A 12,473-nucleotide genomic window follows, 5' to 3' on the forward strand; every position below is an offset into this window, starting at 1 on the left:
TTTGCATTGAGACAAGGAGAAAGGTAATTACTGGGTCTGTAATTTCAAACCTTGATACGTTGGGACAAAAATGTGTTTGCAATGCCCAGCGTGTGTCAGTCGCTGTGCTGAACACTGCAAGGAAAACAAGGTGCATTTTCTGCCCTCAAGGATCTACTGTTTGCTGGGGGAGAGACGTGCACCCCCATGCAGCACGCTCTGCAGTGAGATAAGGGTCACAACAGAAATAGGCACAAGTACTTGCCAGCTGGGAGCTTGTTCCAGAATTCTGTGGGGACGTCTCTTGTCTTTTGTCTAATCAACAAACTCCTATCCATTCTTCAAGGACCCAACTGAATGTCCTCTCCTCTGTGAATTCTTTCCTGACTCTCCAAGACAGAGTTAGCCTTCCCTGCTTGGGGTTCCCACAGAATTTTAAAGAAAGGGAAAGTGATGGCAAACACTAAATAGGACCTATTATGTGCACATCGAGTTCTACAGGGGCAAAGAGCAGGAAGTAACTAACTGTCAAGGAAGGGGGAAAGATGCTTGAACTGATGTGGAGAAGGTCACTCCAGATGGGGAACACAGGGTGAAGAGAGGTGCGACAGGATCAATAGCTATGATATACTTATAGAATGGCACGTAGCTCTGCGTGGCCACAGCCAGGACATGGGAATGGTGTGGGAGCTGGTGATGGTGGGGAGAGGTGGAGGGCGAGGAAGCTGCTGAATTGAGATGGGGTCAGATTATGCAAACCCTCTGTCAACAAGTTTGTTCTTCATCTTGTGTGTGGTGGGAGCTGCTAAAATGCAGTTGAACTCTTACTTAGTTTTCTGCATCCAGAAAGTCATATATGCTTGTTGGAAAACTTGTAGAGAATATAAAAGAACATAAAAAATACATTAACACTTCATTCAGAGCTCATAGTGTTAAGATTTTTCTTGTCTTTTTTTAATGACTATTATATATGTATGTATGTATGTATGTATGTATGTATGTATGTAAAAATTCCAGATCATACTATACATTCAGTTTGTATGTTGACTTTTGTCCCTTAATATAGTAAGCATTTTCCAATCTCTTTGAATGCTCTTTGAAGGTAATTGCTACCTGTTTTATCGGCCACGGTTTGTTGAACCAGGTATGTTGAACACATATTGTTTCTTTTTCCCCACTGTAATAAATAACACTGCAATGAACATCCTTGTATATGTTGTTTTACACCAGCCTCTATTTCCTTGGGACACATTCCTAAAAGAGGTATACACCTTTTACATTTTAATCACTACTGTCAAACTGCCTTCCAAAAAGGTTGTGCCAATTTACAGTCCCTCCAACAGGGCACGAGGCTCATAGAGGTTAAATGACTTGCCTGAGATTAAACAGCTGGTGAGTGGACAGCTGGGGATCAAATGTGGGCCCTGGTACCCACAGGGATATGGCAGAGCTTCGGCGGGGAGATGGGGAAGGGTGGTCCAAGCTAATGGAGTCTGGAGGACTGAAATCGACTCGGATGAAGATGGTTTAATGAGACGCTTCAAAGGATGAGCTGTTCAATGGACAACACTTTTAATTCCATGCTCCAGAGGGGCCTGTGTCGTGGCTTTTCCCACTTGAGGGGTTCAGAACAAAGAGAAATGAAATATATTTGCCTTTCTCTGCACTGGTATTCTCTCCACAGGCCCCATGCCAGCATTAGGGGGAATGGTACATGTGCGTGCTTGCCTGGTCATCTGAAGGTTGATTCAAAGAGGATTCCTCATTAAAGCCTTGGGTGCCAAACAAGACAACGCCAGGCACACCCTGCCATTGGCTGAAAGGAAAACGGAGCTGCTCTGGGGCCATCACAACATGTTTTCTCAGTTGTCTCGTAATGAAATGACTCAATAAGCAATAAAAGATTCAGCATCCTTAGCTCTCTTAGTCCTCACACCTTGGACTACTAGCTTACTTCCTCCCCCCCTTTCTGCCCCCTGCCCCCTCCCCCCACTTCTCTCCTCTCTCCTCCCTTCATGGCCACAAATGCAATAACGTAACTCAAGGGCGAACTTGAGGACCCTACTCAGGGAGTTATCTCATCAAAACACCGCATTTTACAAATTACAGGCTTGAAAGGGATTCCAAGTCACACTCCAGCCTACTCCATAAATCCCCTCTATAATGCCTCCAGTGTTTGTCCAGCACCCACTTACCTCCAGTGGTCTCCTGCAGAAAGCTGTTCTCTTCTGTTAGATTTTGCACTAAGTCAAGGTCTGACTCTTGCTACTACCGACTGCTTCAGTTTGAGCCAATTATCTAAACTTTCTTCCATATGATGGACAGACATTTAAGTACCTGAAAACAGGTGCCACTTCCTCTTAGGAGGTGATGTGTTGGAGAATAAAGGAAAGGGTCACATAAACCTGGGGTTCCACTTCTGACTCTGCTAGTGACCAGCTGTGTATCTTTGGGAAGTTGCTAAATATCTCTAAGACTCAAATTAGCTCCTGGGCCATAAATGATGGTGCATTTACCTCACTGGAGAGTAGTGAAGAATAAATGAGATGGCAATAGTATGATGAATGGTGGGTGGCTGTCAGATGGTGGGTCCCCTCACAACTGTCCTTTTCTAAGTCAGTATTTCTCAAAGGTCTCCTCTGATCTGTTGCATCAAAATGGCCTGGGGTGGGTATTTAAATTGTAGATTTCTGGGGAATAGCCATAATCTTCTAAGTCATAGTCTTCTAAGTCTTAGAAGTCATAATCTTCTAAGTCATAAGTGGGAGTGAAGACCAGAAACTTCCATTTGCCCAGTTGTATCCATATGCCAAGAAGTTGGGAGGTCTTAACACATATGGGAACTCTCCAAAGCTTCTTGGGGGTCCACATCAAGGGCTGTTGGACCTCTGGGTGAGATGCCCCAGAGAGGACACAGGCCTCTGGACTGGAAAACACCTGCATTTTCAGGGCATCTCAGTCTTTTGCTCACTCTCAGATACAGGCCTTCCTTCTGTATCATGGGATTTGGAAGATGGAAATGGGAGGGTAGTAGGAAAGATGCTACCATGTAGATCAGAGCTTAAACTGTTTCTATAATCTTAACATAGCTAGAAAGGGGGGGAGAGGCCAGGCAGGGCAGGGGCTCACGGGCCAGCTCAACACATTCACATTCAGGGCACACTCTAGCTCCCTGCAGGGCCACCTGTGACGAGAGCAGACACACGGTGGACAATGGAATTCCCAGGCTTTTCCCTGGCACAGTGGAGGGCAACGTAACCAACTCGAGGCCCAGCCTCTGATGGAGCTGGGGCCCCCAGTGAGTCCTGGGAACTCCACCTCCTTCTGGAGTCCCTGAGCTGACCAGTCTCCCTGAACATCAGGCTTCTGATGACCTGCCTCTGCCCTTTCCTTACTGCCGCTGCCCCCACTCTGCTGCAGAACAGAGACCAATGAGAAAACAGAGGCTAGAGAAGTTAAGTAACTTGCCTGAGATCATGCAGCAGGCAAGTGGTACACAGGATTCTTAAGCCCACATTGTCTCGTTGCCGAGGTATATCAGAAAACGACATCAAAGAACACGAACAACTCAGATCTACTCATATTCCCAATGGTCTATGCGGAAAAAGCTTCCCTGTCTGAACAGACACCTTTACCCTCAAACGCCCTGGTGCTTAGCCTGACCTGTGGAGGAGGCAATGGATCGACCACAGGACGACCAGGACAGCAACGAACCACAGTCCCAGCCCCTGCTGGGGAACATCTGCTTCTGAACTCAATTTGGTTCATTCCAGTCCAATTAATTCAGTCCAGTTTCGAGTGCCACTGTGCACCTTGCAAGACCTGCCTATGGAAGGTCCAGAGAGAAAGGCAGAGCTGCACCCCACCCCCCACCGGGAAGTCATGACTAACCCAGGCAGGGAGTACCACCTGAGGGGGCAGGAATTGGGGTGCTGGGAGCCAGGGTTCAAGGCAGGAATCTAAGTGCTCGAGCACTTAGGAAGTAGAGAATTGCCAAGTTCCTGTACTGGTCCCTGGTCAGCGGTGAGTCTTATAATTTTGCTAATTAAAATTGTGAATTCTCTGTCCATATTTGCTATGAGATGAGTATATACAGGAGACCACCAGTTCAGTCTAGCAGGAATTCTCAGGCGTAAGACACATGACAGAAAATGGGGTTGCTGAGTAGCTGAGGGCATGGGCTCTGGTGACAGAGAACTCGGCTCAGGTACTTCCTAGCAGAGCCATCTAGAGCACTCTGTGTTAACTTCCTGAGCCTCAGTTTCCTTACCTATAAGCACTGGAATGAAAATAATACCTGCCTCAAAGGGTTATTGAGAGGGTTAAGAGAGATGATGCATATAAAGTGCTCGGCACAGAGCCAAGTGCCCAGAAAGAGCGCGAAAAGTGCCTGCTGATACAATTCAAAATCTGGACTGGTTAGCTTGAAACAAGCCATAATTACAGAGACACGCTGTGCAAGGATGGGGATGTGTTCTGAGAATTGCGTTCTTAGACAGTATCCCAATCGTTGTGTGAACATCACAGAGCTCACTCCACAAAGCGAGACTCAAATCCAAAGATGGAACAGCCCACTGCTCCTCGGCTACCAGCGGGCATAGCACGTTACCGCACAGGACGACACAAGAGGAAATCAGGCACGAGAGAAAATGGTGCAATCAAGAGGCGCAGGACGCACGAGACGTATGGTGGCTGCTGCCAGCGTAACAGTAACTGACAGCAAACTTGTTTTATGATGAGTAGAAAAAGTATGCTTTAAAATGACGGTGAACAGTATAGTATAGCAGATACACAGAGCAGTAAATAGAGTCATTTGTTATCATTAGCAGGTATTATGTACTGCACACAATTGTGCGTGCTTTACTTTTATACTACTGGCTGTGCAGTAGGTTTGTTTACACCAGCAACGCCAAAAACGTGTGAGTAATGACTTGCACTATTATGACATTATGGTGCTACATTGTCTCTAGGCAATAAGAATCTGTCAGCTCCATCATTATTGCAGCGGACCACCGCTGCATATGCAGGCCTTTGTTGACTGAATGTGGTTATGTGGTGCATGAATGCAAAGCTCCGATGCCTTGCCGGGACCCTGATACTTAATAAATCTCCCGAGTAAACTGATGCATAAGTGGAATGCACACCTAAGGAGTGCCTGCCAGCTGCAGGGTGCCCTGGGTGCCAGGTGAAGGAGTCTACATGATGGGTGACAATGACCAGCGAACACAGGTGTCAGCAGAGAAGTGGCAGGGCCAGATGTGGGCTTTCAGAAGGAGCACCCTGGGCCTGAACACAGGACCAAGGGGAAGGGGGAACGGGGGAGACCAAGAGGAGGTCGCTCCAGTGTTCTGCGGTGAGAGCACCTGAGCACGGTGCGGGGCACTGGCACTGCGGACAGAGGCACAGACTAGAAAGACGTTCAGGAGCAAGAAGGACAGAGCTTGGCGACTGAGGTATGTGAGCAGATGACAACGGCCCTGCTCTGTGCCAAGAGCCGTGAGAGGGAGGACGCAGTTAGTGTGGATCGGGGAGAAGCCCCGGTCACTGCTGCCACCAGGAAGGCTAGCCTTGCTCTTCCCTGTCCTGGGCCACTTGTGAGTGGCCCATCCACTGGGCGGGGCACTCCGGGAGGCTCGGGGAAAGTTCTTCCGTAGAGCAGGCCTTGGGGCTCACAGCCGTCGCTGCGGCTGACTTTCCCCCCTGGGCAGGCAGGCACTGGCTGAGGTCACTCCCCTAATTTTACAGCGTGCTTTTCAGAGGAAGTCTCCACAGCTGGTTAGAAAGTAAAATCCTCTGAAAACAGTCCAAGTAAAAGGAAGGTGAGTCTCATTTGTTTCTAGCTAGTTTGTGCCAAGTGCCATCACCTGTTGGTTGGGGTTTAAAAAAAATTTTTATTCTTGTTCAATTACAGTTGTCTCCATTTCCCCCAGTGCTCTCCCCTGCCCTGCCCATGCCCCCTGTCCCACATTCAACCCCCCATCCCCACTGTCCTTGTCCATGGGTCACTTATACATGTTCCTTGGCTTGGCCCCTCCCCTTCTTTCTGGCATTATCTCCCTGCCGCTGCCCCTCTGGTCGCTGTCAGATTGTTCTTTATGACATTCCACGTCTCTGGTTCTGTTTAGCTCACTTGTTTGTTTCGTTGACTAGGTTCCACTTACAGGCGAGATCACAGTCGTAGGATCTGAGAGTAGTATGTATGGTAGGTGAAATAAGCCAGGAGGTTAAAGACAAACACCGATGGGTTTTCATTCAGCCTCCAGCATGACTGCAGGAAGAAACAGCTACTGGTTTCACAGACAGGGAAACTGAGGCTCAGAGAATCTTCTCCTTTTCTTCTTTTTTGTAAAAAATCTGACCTCTCTGTCAGTAGAGGAACCAGGATTCAAATCCAATTGTCTGACTCCAAAGCCCCTTCTCTTCCCTCTACAACATATTTCATAATTTTTAATTTTAGAAGTCCCATTTCTTCAGATATTCACATACCGCCGGTGGCAGCGTAAAATGATGGAATGCTTTCGGAAAGCAATTTGGCAATGAGAATCAAGAGTCTTAAAAAATATTCATTCTGGGAATCGCTCCTAAAGAAATAATCATAAATTCAGAGGGAAAAAAAGCTTCACACACAACAATGCTCTTCACAGCAGTATTTATAGCCGGAGCAACTGCAGCCGGTCTAACGCCAACGGAAAGGGGAGTGGTTAGATGAATGGTGATACGACCACTGAACAGAACACCTGGCGGCCAAGGCTGATACCAGGGGAGACCCAACGTTAGAAGTGCAGAGTGATCAGGACCCCAAATCACGCACGAGGTCACCTAGTGGTGGCGCCATAGAGCCACTTGGGGTTCTGTTTTTTGGCACTTCCTCCTCCAGGTGCCATCACCCCTTCTAAATCACTCCAGATTTTTAGAAACAATAACATTAATACGGACACACACGATTTCTCAATCTCCCATAAGAGGGGAATGAGAACATCTTTGGCAATTCTGTCGTTTTTACTGATCTTTAATACAGACTTCAGTACCGACTGTGCTTACCCCCCCCGCCCCCCCGTGCGGGAATCACGGGACCCCTACGCCTGCCTGTCGCTCCTCTGTAACGGAGTTCTGGAGGCACTGGTGAGATGCAGGAAGCCAAAAATGAAACAAAAAAGTGTGTACATATGGAAAAGGAAGAAACAAAATTACATTCCTTGCAGTTAATACGATTGTCTCACCTAGGAAATCTAAAATAATCAACTTTAAAACTATTAGAGCCAATGAGAGAGTTCAATAAGATGGCTGGTTACAAAAGAAACATATAAAAATCAGTAACTTTCTTATCTGTCGGCCAGAAACAATTAGAAAATGTAACGGCAAAATGATACTATTCACAATAACAACAATAACGATAAAACTACCTAGAAATAAGCCTCACAAGAAATTTACTAGGCCTCAATGATGAAAACGATAAAGTTTTATTAAAAAATATAAACGAAGACAGGAAAAACGAGAGGCGTGCCGTGGTCCCGGGAAAGAAGATTTCCTGCTGCAGAAATGCCACTTCTCTCCAAATCAACCTACAGACTCAGTGAGGCTGGAACCAAAGTCACAATGGAATTTCTGGGGGGAATCTGATGATCTTATTCTAAAATGTATCTGGAAAAGTAAATGGACCAGAATTGGCAATAAAATATTTTTAAAATAATAATGAGGGAGGACTTTTTGTACTAGGAAGCAAAAATTACCATGAAGCTAAGTTAATTGAAATTATGTGATTCTGGCACGCAAACAGAGTAATAGATAAGCGAAACAGAAGAAAAAGTCCAGATGCAGATCCACGACCAGCTGTGAATTTAGTTTATGATAAAACGGCCATTTCAAGGCAGAAAGGACAGGTTTGGGGAAAATTCTTTGTTCATTTGGAACTGAAAGTTAGATCTACATCTCACACCTGGCACAAAATATACTTCAGGTACTTTAAAGAGCTAACTGTGAAATATAACTCTCTGAGAGTTCTAGAAGAAATAGAGAAGACTATTTTTATAATCTCCAAGTGGAGAGCTATTCTGAGCTGACACAAAACTCAGGAGTCACAGAGAAAAAGATCAACTGAATTGATCACATAAAAATGTAAAGTGTCTGCTGTGAGGAAGAACAAAACAAGGGTAAAAGACAAGTTACTGACGGACAGAAGATTTTTACCGCGCATCGGATCCGACTGCTATTGAATGTTTGCGTCCCCCCAGAACTTCGATGTGGAAACCTCACCCCCAGTGTCACAGTGTTGCGGGGTAGGGCCTTGGAGAGGTAATCAGGTCATCAGGCTGAAGCCCTCCTCAGTGGGACCAAAGCCCTTACAAAAAAGACCCCAGAGAGGTCCCTGCCCTTTCTGCCTCGTGAGCACACGGCACCGAGACCGCTGGCTTTGAACCAGGAATCAGGCTCCCACTAGACACTGAGTCTGCCTGCACCTTGATCTTGGCCTTGCCAGCCTCTGGAACGGTGAGAGGTGAAATTTCTGTTGTGTATAAGCCACGTAGCCTGTGGTACTTATGTTATAACAGTCTGAACGGACTCTGACACAGACACGGAATTAATATTCAAAACACACGAAGAGCTCCTCAAGGTCAATGGGAACAATACACACAACTCAATAAAAAAAAATGGGCAAAGAATATAAACAAGTAATTCAGAAAGTAAAATGAAAACGACGCCAAACTCCTGCAAAGATCATCAACTACACATAATCAAAGGGATGAAAATCAGAAGAAGAACGAGGTGGTGTTTCTCACAGACTGAGACAGACGAAAACAACGAAACTTTCATGGGAGGGGAACGTGGGGAGACGCCCAGTCTCGTGCGTGGCCGACGGAAGCAGGGAGTTGGCACGGCTTCTTCGGAGCGCACCTTGGCACGGCATAGATTAGGAAACAAAACAAAACCACAGAACCATAAAATGCTTTGACCCAAAACTCCACCTTAAGCACGCTGTCTCCTATAAATGCTCCAGCGCACACACCAAGGTACGTGCACGGAACTGTTGGCTGTGGCGTTGTTTGAAGCGGAGAAAAATGCAGTATTAGGCAACTGTCCAAAAAAAAATTGAGGCAGATATAGATACTGACAAGGAAACATATCTAATATCTATGCTTCAGAGAAAAAAACAAGCTGCAAAATAACATGTTTATGTTTAACTCTGGAGTGTGCGTGCACACGTGAGAACTCACAGGGACAGGTTACAGAGCTACACACCGACGTGCTAGCAGCGTCCGCCTCTGGGGGCGAGAGCGGGATTAGAGCAGGGGGCTGACAAACAGCTTCAACATTTTATCCTATGCTCTTGGGTCTGTTCTGAATTTTTCACAATGAGCGTAAATTGCTTTTGTAAATAACGAAAAAGCATGTAAACGCCAAGAACACAGCTCTTTAAATTAAAAACAAAGCCATGCCTAGAAAAAAAGGGAAGGGAATACATCAAAGTGTTCACGCATAAGAATTTTTATTTATCTAGCATTTCTCCATTTTCTAAATTTTCTTTAATGACCGACATGTTACATTTATAACAGAAATAAAAAAAAACCCTAATAGTCTCTTTTTAAATTGTTTCCTTTTTGCTGAAAAGCAATTCAGTAAAATAATTGCTTTTTCCCTCTTTTCCACTGAGGCCAATTGGGTGATTTTGAAGCAGAAAGTGGTTAATATCCAAAATATATAAAGAACTCATGCAACTCAACAGTAAACAAACAATCCAATTAAAAAATGGGCAGAGAACCTGAACAGACAGTTCTCCCAAGAAGTCATACAGATGGCCCACAGATGTATGAAAAGATGCTTAACTTCCCTAGCCAGCAGGGAGATGCGAATCAAAACCACAATGAGGTACCACCTCACACGCCTGTTTGGAATGGCTCTCGTCAACAAGACAGGCAACCACAAGTGTCAGCCAGTCCCGTGGAGAAAAAGAAGCCCCCACTCACCGCTGGAGGGAATATAAACTGGCACAGCCACTATGGGAAACAGTATCGGGATTCCTTGAGTAATTTAGAGCAGAGTTACCATATGGCCCAGCAACCCCTCTTCTGGGTATCCACCTGAAAAATCTGAAAATATTTGCAAAGATGTATGCTCCCCTATGTTCACTGCAGCATTCATTATTCACAGTGACACAGAGATGGAAACAACCAAAGTGTCCTTCGCCTGAGGACTGGATACAGAAGAGGTGGTGCACACACACAATGGAATACCCCTCGGTCAGGAGGAAAGAGGAAATTACTGCCATTTGTGACAACACGGATGGCTCTTGAGACCATCACGCGAAGCGAAATAAGACAGAAAAAAATCAACAATCATACGACTTCACTCGTATGTGCGATATCAAACTGCAAGCAACAAGGGGAACAAACAAGAAAAGCAAACAAACCCTCACAGGAACAGGCAGCATGGCGGTCACCAGAGGGGAGGGTGCTGAGGGTCAGTCGAGGGTAAAGGGGGTTGAATATATGGCGACAGTGATGGAAGAAGGTTTGGGCTTGGGTCAATGCACACAGTGCAATATGCAGATGATGTATCACACCACTGTACACTTGGAACCTATATAGTTTTATTAACCAGTGTCACCCCAATAAATTTAATTAAAAAGGAAAAAAAAGAAAGTGGGGGCTCAGCATTCCGGAGCCCCAAGCGCAGACTCGAAAGCATCTGTAGGAGGTGAATGACCAAAATCAAATGGGAACAAGAGCAAACAGGTGTGGTAAGAAGGTCAATGCTCTTCCCTTAAAATGATGAACAGGCCCTATGGGGTAGCTCATTTCGTTAGAGTGTTGACCTGATACACCAAGGTTATTATTTCGATCCCCAGCAGGGCACGTACAAGAATCAAACAGTGAATGCAACAATAAGTGGAATAACAAAACGACCCCCCCTTTCCTTTCTAAAATCAACAAATTAAAAAATGATTAATGGGATGTTCCAGGTATAGTGGTAGGTGTGTAATAAGCTGATAAAGTACATTATGATTATGAATGGATCACCACACTATTCATCCTTACACTTCCCACATCAATAGAACCATCTGGGTCACATCTTTGTCTTGTACAACTTGGATGGCTGAGGAAGGGAGAGGAAATTAAAGCAGAGAGAGAACTAAATTTGTAAGAAAGGAAGGAGGGCAAGTAGCACTCACTGAGCATCTATTCCAGTCCACTTCTGTCCGGAACACTATTCGTGGTGCTCCAATCCCCCCGCCCGCTCCGGGTGGGAGCACAGCAGAGGCTGCCCAGTGGAGTTCAGTTGATCTGACTCCAGGTCCTGTGCTCTTCCTACTGGCCTCCCGGACAGGAGAGGAGGAAGGGTGTGGAAATGAGCCACATAGGAGCTTTCACCCATGTACTTTAGAAAAGTAGAATAAATGGGTCATGAGTGCGTCTGAACTCAAGCCCCTTTCCCTTCTCTCCCCCTCCCCCAGCTGAGTTCTGAAGCTTCCCATGATGGCTCCAGAAATGATGTGGGGGCGTGTCTAAATAAAGCTCCCGAGTGGGCGTACCTACTCAACTATGCATGAGCTCTCTGTGACTTCACCCCTGATGCCTACAACTTCAGGAATAAGCATGACTTCACTCAATGCACAGCCAGAAAAAGCAGAACTTTCCAAAAATACTTGAATGTTGACAGCAGACTCCGGCAATCCAGTGAATAATTGGTGTGTGCGACTGTGTATGTGTGCCTGTGCATGTGACCTAAATCCATGGAACTTTTACCATTCTGCAGCTACGAAAGATGTTTTGTGCTTCTGATTTTCCAAATGTCAAAGGCCATTTGCCAAACTGGCGGGCAGACTAGCCTTTACCCAGGACCCTCGGGGTGGTGGATAGTGGTCCCTGAAGTGGTCCCCCTGCCTGCTGGCTTCAGCCCGCTGAAGGGCGGAAGATCCAAGCGCATCCTCCCATTGGGTGGGATATGTCTCCTCCTGTCCTGGCAGGTGTCTGTGCTGTTGTCTGCCAGTGGGGAGTGGAAGGGGTCAGTGGCATAGCAATGGGGCTCCCTGGATAATGAAGTCCTGCTGTCCTCCGTGCCTGCTCACCAGAGTGTCAGTGGCTCCTCAAGGCTTGAGGGAAGATGCTCCCTCCCCAAGATCACACCCGGTGAGCTGGGCCCTGCCACAAAGCCTCCCTGGCCCTAGTGTTATAGCTCTTACAGTCCGCCTCCACGCTGCCACCCCACGGCCCATTTAAACTTGGAGCACACGCTCTTAGTGCCCTGACCTTTCAGAGTGGGCCCCTAACTGCCATCTGCCAGCACTGGCACCCCCTGGAAGGCCATGCGCACCGCAGGCCGGAAGGACCAGGGAACCGCTGACCCGCGAGGAGGAGCCCGTGTTCAGTGACTTTCAGGAACAGGTGTTTTGTGTTGGCCAAAAAGTCTGTATGTCTTTTTCCACAAAATAAAAAACACATTTTTCATTTTTACTAGTACCTTTATTGACTTGGATATTTTGAGTATGTCGGCCATCT

At 46.4% G+C, this 12,473-nt stretch overlaps 1 protein-coding gene across 1 annotated transcript in view; it reads right to left on the reverse strand.

Moving 5' to 3' along the window:
- CSMD2 (CUB and Sushi multiple domains 2) overlaps nucleotides 1-12,473 on the reverse strand; it is a 555,419-nt gene that overhangs the window by 326,329 nt on the left and 216,617 nt on the right. The window lies entirely within an intron of this gene.

The sequence above is a fragment of the Phyllostomus discolor genome, chromosome 5, assembly GCF_004126475.2.
Source record: "Phyllostomus discolor isolate MPI-MPIP mPhyDis1 chromosome 5, mPhyDis1.pri.v3, whole genome shotgun sequence".
NCBI classification, from domain to species: Eukaryota; Metazoa; Chordata; class Mammalia; order Chiroptera; family Phyllostomidae; genus Phyllostomus; species Phyllostomus discolor.